At 56.4% G+C, this 8,006-nt stretch overlaps 1 long non-coding RNA gene across 1 annotated transcript; it reads right to left on the bottom strand.

Annotated features, from left to right (window-relative positions):
- Positions 1-614: 614 nt before the first annotated feature.
- Positions 615-7,554, bottom strand: LOC150005779 (uncharacterized). Its single transcript, XR_016511898.1, has 2 exons — positions 7,261-7,554; positions 615-2,484 (listed from the first exon to the last, which is right to left on the bottom strand). It is a non-coding gene; the product is annotated as an uncharacterized LOC150005779 (long non-coding RNA).
- Between the last annotated feature and the right edge of the window lie 452 nt (positions 7,555-8,006).

Genomic DNA, 8,006 nt, shown 5'->3' on the forward strand with positions numbered 1-8,006 from the left:
CTGTATACGTATGTTGTTAAAGTTCTATAGGTTTAAGGGTGTAGAATATGTTTAAGAACATAAGTAGTGTTTATAAAAGTGTGGAAAAGGTTAATAAGGGATTGGGAATGGTTTATAAGTGTGTGGGAAGGTTTTATAAAACCTTAAAATATATATAAATACTAAAATAAATGTAAGGTTCCTACTTTGCAGATTTTCACCTATCACAGAGGGGGTCTAGAACATAATGCCTGCAATAAGTGAGGGAATATTGTATATATATACATACTCCTACATATGTATTTTTTTCTGTCTACTGAGAATACCAACCAGGAATGAAACCCCAGTAGCAAAAAGTATGCCTTGTGCCTAAATCTTGGTTTCTAAATACCATTCTTTACTAAAAGGAACTGAACCTTTTTTGGACAAATCACAGGTTTCAGAGTTGGGTCAAGGAAGAAACAAGATGAATCCAGAATATGTCACATTTAAAAGGAAGGAAGTGCTCAAAGAATGATGGTATTCAGAAAGGACTCCCACAGGCAAAACATGGGTAAGTGTGAGCACCAAAATAAATAATGATACTAACAGATTATAAACCACTGAATAAAATAAGAATCCATGAGTCCACATCATTAGAAATAAATATTATGAATCAGTTGCAAGTTTAATGAGGAATGGGATATTTACATAGTCTCAAAGTAGTTCTCCACAAAACACTTAACGATTACAATGGGGAAAAGAGAGACTCTACAATGGAAAAGCCTGGCACACATCCCTTTAATCAAATGATCAAAGTTAACATCATGAGTAATGGGCCAAATTGAAATGGTACACCACCTGACAGGATGCAGGGAAACAACGCAGCAGCATTTCTGTGATATTCCAGCCAAAGATGCATCACCTGAAGCTAATCTTGAGGAGACATCAGACAAATCTTGTCCTTGTCCATGTGGGCCACTATAACAAAGTACTAGGCTGGGCGGTTTATAAGCAACAAACATTCCTCACCGTTGGGGGCTGGAAAGTTCAAGATCATGACGTCTGGTGCGGGCGTCCTGGTTCAGAGACATTCATCTTTTCTCTGTGTCCTCACATGGTGGAAGAGACAAACTACCTCTCAGGGTCCTTTTTATGTGGGCACTAATCCTAATCATGAAAGTTCTGCATTTTGAAAGTGCATACACAAGGAAAGAAGGTGCACACGGTTGCCAGGTGGCCACTGGGGGAAATGTAATGTATTTGCCCACCACCCCTTGCTTTGGGGAACAACACTCTGCCTACTCCACGGGGCGCTGGCTGGATCTGGCAGCCCCAATGCCACCTCCTGCACCCAGTTATGGGCTTGGGCATGTGACCACACTATCCCAATGGCTATAGAACCTGGTTCAGGGTGGGCTTGTAATCAAAGCCAGAATCATTGAAGTAACCCTCTGGACTGTCCTGCTGGGGAAGGCACCTTGAGTGAGGATGACATAGAAAAGTTATGTGTCTCAGACCTCATGACTCAGGGCTGGGGAGGGAGGGCGTTGTTGAAGGATGTGGAACCTCACGTTCTTAAAGCACTGAGTGGCCTCCTGAGGAAAGGAAAATGATGTTTTTCCATTGGGATGCTAAACTGGGAGATGGGCAATCTAAGATTGCTGGCTGCCGTCTTGGAGTTTGAATGAAGTAGGAGGGAAAGCAGATGAGAGTGATGGAGCGCAAGCTCTGGAGCTGGCATCTGAGTTCCTAGATCTGTCTATTCCTAAATCCCCAACCCTCGGCTTCCCAATGGCCTACACTCTAAACTACCGAATCCCTCTGTTTGTTTAACCTAGTTGAGGCTGGTATTCTGTCACTTGCAACTGAGAGAGTCTTGACTAACCTAACCATTCTACCTGAAAGGCAGGTGAAAGTATCACCATTTGGTATAGATGAAGAACCTACATGGACAGTGGTCCAGGATGTAGCTCTCCTAGTGGTGTGATACGCAGTGGATGTTAAGATGACGTGAGTGGTAAGTCACTGCGGGGTTGAGGTCACTAAGCAGGGTGGTAGGCAAGCCAGGTCTGTTAGTCAGGGAGGAGGCGTGGCAAAAACAAGAGGAGTGGTTTCAGAAGCAGACTGATGGAGAGGATATCAGGTGGAGCAGGGTGTTGGATCCAAGGGTAGGTGTACCCCTTTTTCTCCCATCTCAGTCAGCAGCATGGGGATGGAGTCTTCTGCTAAAGTCCCTCAGTGGAGGATGTTAGAGGAACATGGTGTTGGCGAAGGAGTTGAAAGGACCCCTGTGGCAGTCTCTGGTGCCGGTTGCTAAATATGTCTGGTTCTCCCCACTTGGAGGGCTAGGTAGCATTTACTTCCTGGACCCTTGTAGTTGAACAGAGCTGTAAGACTGGTTCCAGTCAATGAGTGACAAATGGCTGTTGTCAGTGTGATACCCTCCAGTGCCCTCCTTGAGATGGTTGCTCTTCTGTCAGCCAGAGTCCCAGAATATTCAATGAGCTCAGCCCCTCTGCAGACCTGCCGTAGACATGTGACATGAGCAAGAAAAGAAACAATGTTTTAATAATATATTTAATACATTTAATTTACAATTGTACTATGCTCTACTTTTATTATGGTAAAATATATATAACATAAAAGAAACCACTTTAACCATTTTTAAGTATACAGTTCAGAAGCATTAAATAGAATCACATATTGTGCAACCATCACTACTGTCCATCTTTCCAAACTAAAACTCTGTACTCATTGAACATTAACTCCCTGCTTGGCCCTGCCCCCAGTCCCTGGTAGCCGCTGTTCTACTTTGTCTCTATGAATTTGACTTTTCTAGGTATCTCATACAGTATTTGTCCTTTCGTGTCTGACTTATTTCACTTAGCATGTTTTCAAGGTTCATCGATAGTGTTAGTACCTGTCAGAATTCCCTTCCTGTTTAAGGCTGAATAATATTCTATGGTTATGTATATGGCACGTTTTCCTTCTCCACTTACTAGTTGATGAACATCTGGGTTGCATTTACCTTTTAGCTATTGTGAATAATGTTGTTATTAACACTGGTGTACAAATGTTTATTTGAGTCTCCGATTTCAATTCTCTCGGGAATACTTGGAAGTGGAATTGCTGGATCATATGGTAACTCTATGTTTAATTTTTGTGAAGAACCACCACACTGTTTTCTGCAGAACCTCTGTAGTTTTAAGTCACCAAGACTTGGGGTTCTGTGTTATCACAGGATAACTTAGCCTGTCTTTACTGATACTGCCCCTCACCCCAGATGATCTAGATGAACCAGAAATCTGGTCAGGCCACAGTGGGGCAGACAGAAGTGAGGGAGGTATGGGAGCCCAAAGGCTAAATCACTGTAGGCTGGACCCAGTGTGATGCAGTTGAGGAAGGCCCAGTAGGGTTAGCCAGCACTGATATGCCTCTTCTCAGGACCACCTGGAGGATCCTCCTCATGCCAAAGACATCAGGGCCAGGCTCTGGAACCAACCCTGTAGCCACATGGTGGCTTCTTACTGGACACAACCCCCCTAACATGGCTACCTGGGTCTGCTTGAGCCCAGCAACACAGACATCCAAGGTCATACCCATCCTGGGCCCCCAATGATTTCATCATAAATAGCTCTACTGGATAGAAACTTACATTGCCCATCTTGAATCCTGGCTCTACCACTTCCAAACTGTGTGGCTTTGACTAAGCCTCGGTTTCTTCATCTGTATAGTACAGATAATATGCACTACCTCACAGGGTTGGTAAGGACTAATGGAAAATTGCCAAATCTGGTGCCTGGCACACAGGAAACACTCAGTAAATTGTAGCTGCTATTTGGAGGCAGTATTATATAAGCCCTTGAGGAAGGGAGAGGAATGGCAGCTGTCTTTCTAAGCATGGGTGTCCCCTGAGCCAAGCTTTAATGTCTGTGGTTGCCCATCTTGATGTTGAAAGCAAAATGGCAAGGGGCCTGCAGTGCACATATTCATTTAATCAAGGTTTATTGAGAACCTACTTTGTGCTGAGTGCTGAACTACAGAGATGACAGATGAGGTCCCTGTCCTCATGGAGGGAACATGATGAGTCTTTGGAACTGGCCAGGTGGAGATCATGGATAGCAGAGCTTATCATCAGTGGCACAGGGTGACCACCTGAGTGAGTATGACACTGAAAAAGGTCAGGACAGTTGTGTGGAGAGTGGCCTCTGATCTTGAGTTTCAGGAAGTGGGGCAGAATAAAGGACCTGGAAGCATTAGAGGGCTTCCAGAGGAAAATCTCTCCGATGAAAGGCCAGCTCTGTGTCCCAGAGTTCGGTGACTCTGTACCTGTGACCCTCGAAGGGGTGAAGCTGGTGTGGGAAAGGGGGAAAGTAGCATTGTTTTCAGCAGTGACAGCCTAGGTACCCTCTTCAGTTGCCCTTGCCCACCAGTGGGGTGGTGGGTGCCTGGAGAAGGGAGCACACCATGTCCTGGGTTAGGGAGCTCAAGGCACTGACATGCAGCTGAAGCTACGTGGGTAAAATGAGAGTGTGCAGTGGGAGATGGCTGGTGGAGATGAAAGCAGAAGCGGGGAGCCAGGCTGGGGGCAGGGGACCCAGCACCAAGCCCCAAAGGTGGCAGTTGGGAAAGTGATGAGCAGAGGATGGCTGTGCTGTTGGAAGTAGACAGCGAGGCCCCAAATCAGAAACCTGGAGCCCTGAGAACGCTATGGGAAGAACAACCCCCACGGCAAAGGGGTGAGTAAGCGCGAGGTTAAGTGTAGGTGTGCACAGTCTTAGAGCTGGAAGGGATCTTCAATGTCATTTAATTCAACCTCCAACTCCATGAAATCCTTCAGTCTCCCACTGCCCAACTGAGGGCTCCACTGGGCACTACTTGGACAACTCAAGGTACAGGGAGCTTACTCCCTTCAAGGGGGCTCATCCCATAGAGGCCCTCGAGCCTCCAGAGCAGCGTGGATAGGCCTGGAGTCCCGACCTTGGCCCTGTTGAGTGGGCGGCCTCCACTGGCCGCCCTACCTGGCGGGGGTGGAGGGTGGGGTGAGGGTTGCGGCGGGCGCCGAAGGGCCGGCGCTGCTGTCCCCAGCCCAGTGCTGAGGCAGCCAGAGTGCAGTGGGCTCTGGCGGAGGTCGGGAGAACTGCAGGGCGAAGGCCGCCGGGGGCTCCGCGGCCTGGGGAGAGGAGGGGCCGCTGTCCCTGCGGCCAGTGCTGGATGCGGGGACCCTGCGCAGAGGCAGTGCCAGGTAGCGAAGCGCCCCGAGGGGGGAGGGCTGCAGCAAGGGCCCCGGCGGAGTGGTCGGGAGCGCGGCGAGGCGGGGTGCCCAGGCCCAGCGCAGGCAGGGTCGGGGCGCTGCGGGGTCCAGCCCTCGTCTCTCAGAGTGCGGGGACCCCCAGCGGGGCTGCAGAGGCCGGGAAGTCAGACCGTGGGCGCTAGGACCAGTCGCGCGCCCAGGCCGCTCCCGCCACGACGCCCCGGGCCCCCCAGTCAGCTCTGCCTCCCGGGCCAGCTCTGCAGCGCCGGGGCCGAGGCCAGCGCGGCCGCGGGGGGCGAGCTGCGGGCGGAGGCCTGGGCCCGTGGGCTGCCGGAGGGAGGGAAGGAGGAAGGCGGAGAGAAGGGTGGGAGGGGGGGACCCGGCGGAGGCGGAGAGAGGGAGCGCGACAGCGAGCGGAGGGAGGGAGCAAGGGAGCGAGGCAGGCAGGCGGGCCGGGAGGGAGGGAGGGCGCGCGGGCGGCGGCGTCGAGACCAGAGGACGATCCGGGACGCGGCGCCGCGGCACCAGGGCGCGCAGACGGGCCGGCCCGACCCCACCGGCCACACGGTAATGAGCGCCGCTACTGGCGGCCCGGGCGGCCGGCCCGCCCGGAGGCGAGCGAGGAGGAGGGGAGGCCGGGCGGGGGGCACAGCGGCGGGCAGTGCCCGGCTTGGGGCACGCTCCTGGACCCCTGCAACTCGGCGCCAGGCGCGCGCGGGTCCAGGGCTGCGGGCGGGGACGGCGGTCTGGGCTGGCCGGAGCGGCGCGGGGCATTTGAGGGTTTGTTTATGTCCCCGCGGGCTCGGCAGGCGCCCCCTCCCGTCCCGCCAGCTCCCGGCTCAGAGCCCCCTCTCCGCCCCCGCCCCGCTCCGGGCTCAAGTTCAAGTCTATACAATGCCGCTGGGGGGGCCCCTTCACTGCTGGCCTCAGCCGCTGTGCCCGGCTTGGCGCTGCCGCAGGGGCTCCGGACGGGCCGCCCCCGCCTTCCGGCTCTGCCCCCGCCCCGGAGCCCCGCCTGGGGCCTGCGGCCCTAGCGCTGGGGTGCTCGGACCCAGACCCGAAATAATGGGCTCCCGCCGCGGCCCGCAGGGAGCGAAGGAGGGGGCGGGGGCCCCGCGCAGGCTCCGCGGCGGCGGCAGAAAATGGCAGCCTGGCACGACCCGGCCCCCCGCCCCTCCCCCCGGCTCCCGGCCCTCCAGGGCCCGGCGGGGCGGAGGACACGGGAGGCCCCGCAGGGCGGCCGGAGGGGTAATCGCGGGGCTGGGCCAGGGAACACTGCGCAGAGATCCTCCTTCGGCCACCTGTGGCTGGGGGTGCAGGGTGCCAGTGGATCTAGGAGGGGCCATGAGGGTGGGGAGAGTGCCACTTGGGGGGCACACCTCCCCGCGGAAGACCAGGCAGCGTGCGGGGCCAAGGGGAACGTCGTGCCTGGCTCCTCCCTGCCCCCGCGGGCCGTGGGAGCCGGGGCGGCGGCAGTGGCGGCGGTGGCGGCGCCGCAGTGTGGGGGTGGGGCGGGGGCGGGCGAGTATCCCGCCCCGGCCGGCCGTGGGGCCGGAAAACGCAGGGTGGGCGTAGCGGGGAGGGCCGGGAGCCGCGAGTGTGGGGGCGTCCGGGGTCGCCCCTGCAGCAGAAGCACCCTGCGCGGCACTCAACACGCACGAGGACACAACGCACACGCACCGCCGCTGGGCCGGTGCAGACGTGTCCTTGAAAGCTTCGTATCCGCACAGTGAAGGACGAGGCCTCACCGAGGCTGCAGATTGGGGTCATCGGCCCGAGTCCCTGCGCCCCGGGGAGTCCCGGAGCTTCGGAGTCACGGGCGGCCCTGGTCTGTGTCCCGCCCTCACCCCGGCTCCCCTCCCCCAGGCCGCCCTGCCGTCCCCTCCCTCCCTCTCAGCGCGGACCGAGCTGGCGTGGGTCCAGGGCCCGCCCCCGGCCTCCCCCAGCCCCCCGTTGCTGGGGCCCGCCGCCCTCAGGCTGCCAAACTTCGTTTAGCTTTCCTGGAGCCTCCCTTCTTGGGGGAACCCACTCCCTTCCCACCCTACCTCTGTTTTCCCCCTTTTCTCTTCATCCCTTCCGTCCTTCCGCCTCCTCTCTCCACTGCAAAGCCAGCTGATTGGGTGTTGGCGTCTGGGGTGGGGAGTAGGGGCTCGCCAGTTCTCAGGGGTTCCCTTACCCAGCTCGCGAGGGGAGCCCCCTGTGGCTGCACCTTGACCCAAGATGGCGCCCTGCACCCGGCTGGGCAGCTCCGGCCTGCGTCAGGCCCAGGAGGACGGCCAGGGCCCCAGGGCCACACAGCTCGACCCCTCCCAAACCAGCAGGGACAGGAGTGTGCAGGGGAAGCGCCCTCCGCCCCGTGACCCAGCTTGCCCCTCACTGCTGTGCCCAGAGACTGCCATCAGCATCCCTGGGGGCGGCTCAGTTTTCGTGTTTCACCCTGGGCTGCCAGCGGCTGAACTGACCTCCTGGGCTGTGGCTGCGAAGGGATCCTGGGATCAGGTGCTGTGCCGCTGTGCCTCCTCCCTCCCAGGCAGATGTGACAGCTGCAGCCAGGGAAGCTTTTCTCCTCAAGCACTGATGGAGTGTGAGGACTGGTCTGTGGGACTAGGGGAGCCCAGCTGTCAGGCGGACCCTCTTTGGGCTGTCCCCTCTGCTGGCAGGGGCCATCTCCTGGTTGTTTGCGGGAGCTGCCAGGGTTTGGAAGCTTTGGTTGTTAAGAGTTCCCGCTAGGTTTCTGGGGCAAGGTGGTTCCCCTCTGCCTCCAGGTCACATTGATACCCGACTCTGGTTG

Source organism: Furipterus horrens, unplaced genomic scaffold, assembly GCF_987537825.1.
Source record: "Furipterus horrens unplaced genomic scaffold, mFurHor1.1.pri manual_scaffold_6, whole genome shotgun sequence".
Taxonomy (NCBI): domain Eukaryota; kingdom Metazoa; phylum Chordata; class Mammalia; order Chiroptera; family Furipteridae; genus Furipterus; species Furipterus horrens.